The 8,906-nt window shown below is 33.3% G+C and overlaps 1 long non-coding RNA gene across 1 annotated transcript; it reads left to right on the top strand.

Moving 5' to 3' along the window:
- The first annotated feature begins 2,006 nt into the window (after positions 1–2,006).
- LOC123535259 (uncharacterized) lies at positions 2,007–5,651 on the top strand. Its single transcript, XR_006683179.2, has 3 exons — positions 2,007–2,367; positions 3,355–3,479; positions 4,159–5,651. It is a non-coding gene; the product is annotated as an uncharacterized LOC123535259 (long non-coding RNA).
- Positions 5,652–8,906: the final 3,255 nt, after the last annotated feature.

Below are 8,906 nucleotides of genomic sequence, written 5' to 3'. Positions count from 1 at the left end.
CATCTCTTGTCCAACCGAGCTAACGACACGACTGTTACTCTTCCTACAGCCGAAATGAACATCATAATATGGTGACTGGTTTCTGCTTATTCGTGTCTTCGAGGCAAAGAAAAACCCAAGGACACGAAAGGAAGAAAACTGCTAATTTGTCGTGTTCTCGCATGTATGGGCAAAGAAACGACGACAAGAAAAATTTAAAGCAAAGTATCAAAACTTTAATACTGAGCACATGAAATATTTCATTAGCAAATATCGAGTCGGTTGATATAAAACGTCGTATCTTTGCCCTTTTGTCGTGTCCTTGTATCATCGTCTTGAGCATACGAAGACACGCGAACACGACAAGCGACAATTTTTCGTCCTTTCGCGTCGTTGTGTCTTCACCGCCAGCACACGAAGACACAACAGTTCAACTGCTTGTCCTTCTTTCGTTTGCAAAAGAAGACATGACAAATGTAGTTTGTCGTCCTTTCGTGTATCTGTGTCTTTGCCTTTAGGAACACAACCCTCAACCATACATCCATGCCACATAATTTATATAATTTTAAGTTATAATTAGTGAATTAAATGACATCATATATATGTAACTGTTTTGCAAAATGCTAAGATTTTGAAACAGAATAATACCAACTTAGTATCCGGTTGTATCATCATATGTATGTTAGAAGGTCTACCGCTTTTTAAGGTACTAAATATTTCACCATTTCACTGCTTTAAGAAATGTTACGAATATCATTATAGCAATAAAAACCGAATTAATAATGATATTGTAGCCTTTATATGCTACATGACACATTACGAATAATAGTGCAACATACAACGGAGTTCCATCCAATGGAGTTACTTTTTCAACAAGACTGTTGTCACCATCTTAATATATATCCTCCTTGAGCTTAGGCTTCGTCAAGCTCATCAAAATGGTATATTTTTGCTTCATCATCAAGATCTGACAGAAATACAACAAATCCCTTTCATGATATAATTTTCAGTCAAGGTACAATACGAAGGTTTTCTGTTGTTTTACAACTATTATTTCATGTCTGAACTTGCAAAACAGTTTTTATTGCAGAGATAACCTCAAATGTATTATTATCAGCCAATGTCATTTCACCATGATCTGGTTAACGTGAAAACTAAAACGTTAACGAATTTAGTAAATAAAGTAGTAAATCGGACATAATTGTCCCGAAAAAAGTCCCGAAAGTATGCGCAATTTGCAGACTAAACTGTAAAAACGGGAAACCCAGTTCAGACGACATGCAAATAAACCAAATTATCCAAATAAGTACAGGTGATTGTGCTATGACTATCATTACATTTTGAACTAGTCTATTAATTGCATATGTATATCATGCCGATTCTTGAAGAATGAAATGATATTGTTGGAGAATAGTCTCTGTCTACCATTTAACAGTTGTACGATCACAAAAATGCCTTTTGCGGATTTCTTTAAGAATAATAAAGTGACTGTCATTTTCTATATTTGACCAACGAAAAGAGGAGTATTGCTCATCCTTTCATCACTGCCAATTCCTAGGGTATTCCTCAAAAGCGGTTGGAATTAACGAAGGTTTGAATAACGCTGTACAGACCGCTCAAAATTGACAGTATTTGTCATAAAGCGCCCAAAAGGTCAATACGTATCCATTGCAACTTTCCAGCGAAGGAAATTAAGATATTACCATGTCTAGAATTAATTCATGTGAGCCGTGAACGTATTAAGCAACCAACAGCGAAGGGAGCGACACATTCTGGCTTCTAAAGGCAGGTGACATCTTAAGACACCCAGAAAGTAGAACAAAATGTATTTTAAAAGTAATCTTACTGGCTTCTTTAAGTGGCTAGTTACAAAAGGTGATCGCTAATGCAGGTTAAATTTTAAATGCATGATATACATAGAGCATACGAGTATTTTGTGTACATATTTTTATGCCATTGCCAATATGTCACTTTATAGTCATCAGTATCAAATATCATCAGGTTGAGAAGGGCTTCAAGAAATGTGTCGCGCCATGAGATTTTTGGCCCAAATGCGGCGTTACGTCATTCGAGAAAAACCCGATTAAAGTTACGTCACAAAAATGTGTGGAGTTCAACACGTTTTCGCGTCAATTAATGCATTTTATCAATTAACACTATATTATTGGGACAATAAACCAATGAAGAGACAAACGTCATTTATCAAGCATGTATTGTAACATTTCCGTGTTTTGCCATTTCGTTTCATTATCAAATAACTGACAATTTATCGCCCTTTGTATCAACACGCCATTTGTAAACATGAAAGGTCGTGAGAAAGGAAACTTTTAAATCGTAATTTGACGATTAATTTAAAAGGGATAATGAATGGTATGGCGCGATTTACAGGTAAGTAGTAATATTTACACAATATGTAGTTTTAAAATATTAATTAAATCCATATCGACCGTTTTGCCCGTGTTTTTTTTTCTTCAAAAATAACCCAGAATTGTCAATAGGGCTTTAATTTTCTCTTAGCTAAAATATTCGGCTCAGAGATGTTTATATGCTGTTACGGGCCTCTGATGGTAATGGGAAATAATCAGAAAATAAAAACAGTCAGCCAGAACACCCGCAGTTTTTCAGAAAAGAAAATTACCCCCCCCCCCCCCGGAAATATTTTACCCCCCTTCTCCAACTTCCACCAAATACTTCTCGTCTCTTTCCCTCTCATTGTCATATGAAATACACCCGTCCCCAGCTTGGGAACTGCTTCCGCACTACATAAACTAAATAACCCCCTCTTTCCCCCTCCCCCGTTTTTTTTTATCTGTAAATTACCCCCCTCCGATATCCTCCAAATAAGGGGGGGGGCTGTCAGGAAGCTTACTTTTTTCCACAACTGTTTTCACTCTTATTTCTGATCAGTGTATCAGTATGAAAGACCAGTATGCAAGAAGTCACAGCCTTATCCATATTTATGTAGTGACTTACAGGGAAAATTTTATCACATCTTTTGTCAGTTTAAATAAATTATTTCTTATTCATGTCAAACTCACTTTAATTATAAAAGTACAAAGAATGGTGGTTTGTTTTGATTTTGTATAAAACAGATGCTCAATAGCTTTTAATGTAAACTTGCATTCAGTTCACTTGACCATGATTGTTGGATTCCTTACCAGCTACATAATGTTCTTTACAAGTTACAAACAACTTGAACAAATTAAATGAATATATTTTAAACTTTAAAGACATTTTGTTAAGAAAGTCATGCTTCTGGTTGAAACATATTATACTCTTAATATAAATATTTGTGTTCTGTGTACTGATGTAACTAGCTAGGCCATCTTTATCTCACATTTCAGCTTTTTTTTAAAGTTTTTTTTAATTTTACAGATCAACTGTTGATCAACTACTGAGGAGCATCTGGCATATTGGCATGATGTTGCTATGACCTTAAACAAAAAAAAAAAGGAATTCTCAAGGCATGTCTACATACCACATGTTGGAAGAGTTTGTAGGTTTGTAATTTTCTTCATTTTTGCAGTTTTTCTATTGTAAAAATGATAAATACATCTTAAAAATATATACAAAAAATAAATTCCTCTTAAAATAAGTACAAGTAAGTTAAATACATTTGTCACGGTATAGGACTTGAATATAAAGACGGGGAGAAAATGTGTAGGCGCCCGGCTAGCTCAGTCGGTAGAGCATCGGAACGGTATTCCGTGGCCCTGGGTTCGAGTCCCGGTCTGGCTGCACAATTTTCTCACCATGTGACACATTTAAAAATGTCATACACATAAATGACCTGCTTGTATTAATAACATTTTGAAAGATATCATTACTAATAGATTTATTCAACAAACATATCTAGCATATTAAGAGAGTGGAGAACTATGCATAATGATTGAATATTATCATACATGTATTTTCCCAAGAAACTGTTGTAGTATTTGAGTATTCATTTAGTTATACTGAAAGAATTAATTCTTTTAAGTGTATGTCTAGTATGTAAGAAGCTTAAGCTAGCTTTTGTATTCTTGAAAATTATAAGATTGATTGGTGGATGGATACTTATTAATGCTTTTATGTGGATTACACAAAAAGACACTTTTATTTTTAAAAAATGCTTCACAGTATTCTGTTCTGTAACTTTCTACTTAAAGTTACTAATACTTATGTATTTTTGTTTTGCAGAATGGCTGAAGGATGAAAGAATTTCCAGAAAAATAAAATTCTTTATGAATTTGTGAATGGAAATGAAACCCAAGGACCTAACATATTTGCTGAGCATCCAGTTGAAAGTATGCCAATGGAATAAAGTGCAACTGTCACAGAAGTGCACAGAATAAGGCCATGTTTTCTGCAAAAGTTCATCAAGCTGATTTAAACTACAAATGGGAGTCAAGTAAAAAGTAAAACTAACTGAACTGTCACAGTTCAACTGTGAGAAATATTTGGTAAAAGTATGGTGTGTTGCCAGAACAGCAGTGAAGTGGTTAGAGTAAAACTGTCTTAATTGTTTAAGCAATACAGACTTTTTTTTTTAAACTTCTCCATGCATAAGATATCTTGAGTGCTCTTTTTTATTTAAATAATCATACAGTTTCAAGAAATTTGACAATAAATGCTATTTTTATTTTTATAAGAAAATAGTGCATTGTTGCCATGGTATTAAACATTAATCTGACTATAGATTATTGTAAAACATCTTTCATGTTTATATGTTCTATTTGTCAAAAAAATAATGTAAGGTCATATCCTTTTCTTAAGTAATAACTGCATCAACAAAACATTATGTTATCATATGAATCTGCCTTGAACTAGCAAGAGTTGTAACTGTGTCTTGTGTATCAGAAAATAATGTATATCCCAAAGTGTCACATCAATTTACATGAAATGATGTTTTCTTACTTTTGAATATGAAGTAGACAGCTTTCGATGTAAATAGTATTTTGAAAAACACTTTAACTTTCAGTTATTTCAAGAACTTGATAGAAATGGTACTTTTGGTAAGAAAATACATCATTGTTGCCATGGTAACGAATCACTGATCAGTATGACATCTGTACTACTACCTTGAGCAAAATCAGTTTATAATATTTCTAATAATTATATCTTTTTGCATGATATTCTGTCAAACAGTAACAAAGAAATATGCCAATGAGTTAAGTGTTCTAACAACAACGTTAATGTCCTAGTTTTGTCATGCTATCTAACTCGATATCTAGCATATCTATTTTTCTACAAAAGAAAGCCATAAGATTTTTGCAAAAAGAACTGTTATCTTTAAACACTGTACACTAGAAAATGTTGACGGTATATTAACTACACATTCTAGATGTTAATTTTGGCTGGATTTATCAAGGAACTATTAAAATTGGATTTAACAACTGTGTTGCCATGGGAACGATTTTTAGGGGAAAATAATTTGTGCTAATATGAACAAAAGGAACAGAAAAAAATAAATTTAATAAACTGCATGTTGTGTTTGATATTTCGTTATGCATTTTCTTTTCAAATTATTTTAAGAAGGAGTTTGCATTAAGATATTCTGCCTCTATTTTGATTCAGTTAGACGAAAATATGGTGTCCGAAAAGCGGTAATTTCTCCATAACAATGGCTGATTTCTATTGTCAAATAGCAAATTTTTACTTCGAACATGACAATGTGTCAGATTAGCTGAAAACCCCATTTTCGACCAAAATCGCATTTGGGCCAAAAATCTCATGTCCTGACACAAATATATAAGTTCTGCTGGCAAACGTTTTCCTAATTAGATAATTACAATTTATTGTAGAAACTGTAAAAGTATATAATGTATCACAAGATACCATCTGCATTATTTTCTCTTCATTCCGACCTGTCCTTGATTAACCTTAAGTAAGACTAACCGCGTATTCCTTTGACAATATGAACATCGCGCACAAACATGTATAAGGAACAGTGTTTCTGAATGTGTGTAACTTGTGAGGACTGGTCGTAACAAAACATGGTGCAAACAGAAGCGCCCACATGATGAAGGAAATTATGTCTTTTTCCTATCCAGTTTGGATGATCTTAATTAGATTGTGTACAAAAGCAGAATAATATGTTTGATGCCATTTTAGAACAAAGTTCGAAATATTGAATGGCATGCGAACAAATGTTTGCAAATAGCATGTGGTTAGAAGCTGCTGAATTATTGTTCTTGCACTGTTACAAGGGCATTCCGTTCTTAAGTGAACAAATAAACGGATAATAGGTTCATTCCCTTTACCCATAATTTTGATGAAAAAAAAGATGAAAAAAATGTTATTAAAATCATGAAATCATTTATTTACATATGTCATTTAAGATCGCTCTATATATGACAAGTATTACTTTCAAAATTTAATGCAGCATGTTTCAATACATAATTGCTACTTTGAAACAGGGTTTCAATATGAAATTCAGATATATAGACATCGTAAATCAGCAATGATTCGCTCATATTGTGTTTATTAACATGAATAATAAAATCTGTAAAAAGATCCTTTGGAAGCAAAGAATGCAACCAAGAAGAATAACAGTAGACTCGGTTTGACTGAGTCTGTTTATGAGAGGTATTGAGATGTGCAACACCTCTCATGCCCCTAGCACCGGCTTTAGCGGAACTCTATTACACATAATGTTGAATGGACTCAATGATCCCAAAGGACCAGAAAATATACCACCACTGAAGTCAAGTACATTTTACAGCCGCCTCACGACACTTAAAGATTGCTGTTGTTAATAAAATCTGTAAAACCGATCCTTTGGAAGCAAAGAATGCAACCAAGAAGAATAATAGCAGACTCGGTTTGAAGTCTTATTTGTATTTTATGAAAACGGCCCGTTGGTTTCTTCTTATTGACATATGACTTTTTTCAAAGCATCCCTATGAAACATGAAACATTGATTTAAACGGAATTGCAACTGGGAACAAAGTTCAGTACTTTCTAGTAAAACATTTGATACCTTGTTTCATTTCTGTAGTCAGTAAACCTGTTATATGACGTTTTTGAAATCACTTTATTAAATACTTAGTAGCTTGCCAAACGCTTTAAGCTTTCACGTTGTAACAATTATTTATCTGTTAGTTAACAGTGTTTGTTACGACGCCTTGTTACCACTACATATCATAACAGTTTTTCAATGTGTTGTTGTTGTTTTTTTTGTTTGGTTTGGTTTGGTTTTGCTGGGTTGAGAGTGAACCGAACAACAATTAGGTTATATGGCGACTTTTCCAGCTTCTGATGATAGAGAAAGACGAAAGGTACAACTTCAGGCATTTGTTACAGGAATGTACAGGCACATCGAGAACCACTGAGTTTCCATAAGCTAACATGTTGACTTCCTTACATTAAAAAGTTTACACCCCAAGGTAGTCTTCAAATATACAGCTGTGAGAGGCAAGTAAAGGGTCATGTGATCTAGCTCTATGTCTAGGGACTAGTGAAGATGCTAAATGAAAACTAATTACCCTATTGATAGGACTTTTCAGACGAAAGAATAAGACTTTTGCAAAACACAAAATTGTGTTTTCATCCATCAGATTTTCGAGAAACATGTAGTTATAAGACTCTAATATTTGAGAGTAAATAATGATGAAAAATAAATTATATGAGCATGATATTTCAATGAGAAACATTCTTGACAAATACTATTAACGGCAAGCAAGCGTAGTTTTGAATAGACGAACTCGTTTTGTTCTCTTTATGTGTAACAATATTATTTGTTTGATTAAAGTCCTTTCTATGTCTGAAACTGTGATAATCATACTTTGCAACTAAACAAGTGGAACACTTACTGTAGCAATGTTGGTTATCGGTCAAGTAGAGTTCTCTCTTATGAATCACTGCATTAGGTGCACACTAACATTTGATGACTAATATAACATTCTGACTAATTAGGATTAGTGAAGGAAATCAATTACGATGTGTTGTCATGCTGTATATTAAACGCCCCGGTCAGTTTACGTTTACGAAATTAATGAAAGTGTTTCCATGAATCAAAAGACTTTCGTCAAAGAAATGACTTTTATAACTAAGTTACATCCCCGTTCTAATTGTCTTGTTTTTTGTTCATCCGGAATTCCAAGTTTCAAGATAATTGATCAGTGCAAAGATATTACACTATTAATTTTACGATCTCTGCCAAATTTATAAAAAGTCACAAAGATACAGAGTGTTTTAATGTTATTCGACAAGAAAATAACCTTTATAAGTCAACTGTGATGTAGATATTGAAATACACAAATATATGGTTTGACTTTAAATTCAGATTGAAGTTGTAAAGTAATTGAAAATGATATCATCATAAAATTATTCGATTTCGATGACATGAATATATATATATATATATATTGTATTTGTTATTGGCAAGATATTGTTTTAAATGTATGAGAAATGTCGTACGTATGCTACAATATTGCTAAAATACGAGTGAGTAAGATTTTTTTATCAGTGTACATCTTCCTGATTCCCTATTAACATCAAACCTCACATAGCGAAATGAATTAATTTGGTTGATCACATGCTCTAAAGATCTAGGCCATTAGATTCTATACTGGTATGGTTTTGCTGAAAGTATTATGACCACGTCATAGCTCTGGTTGTCCTTTATATCAGACTGAGCATATTTCGTACGGGGAAATTCTTAGTGAAAGGGAGGAGAGCATTTGACTGAGATACGCTCAAGATCAAGTGAAGTTAGATACTTCACCATCAAACCTCTTGATGTCGTTTCCCTTTTAACGTTATTCTTCAGTGTTTCTTACCCTACCCAATACTTGTACCTTATAACCTTTTATGCTTCTACCACACTCCATCATAATTCCTTTCTGAAGGTACAAAACCATTTTACATTCTTTACAATTATTCCCAGTCTGAGGCTAACATGACAATTCATATATATTGCACATGTATTTAAGTACAGTTTTATT

The sequence above is a fragment of the Mercenaria mercenaria genome, chromosome 15 (assembly GCF_021730395.1).
Source record: "Mercenaria mercenaria strain notata chromosome 15, MADL_Memer_1, whole genome shotgun sequence".
NCBI lineage: Eukaryota > Metazoa > Mollusca > Bivalvia > Venerida > Veneridae > Mercenaria > Mercenaria mercenaria.
This window is presented reverse-complemented; position numbering and strand designations above follow the sequence as displayed.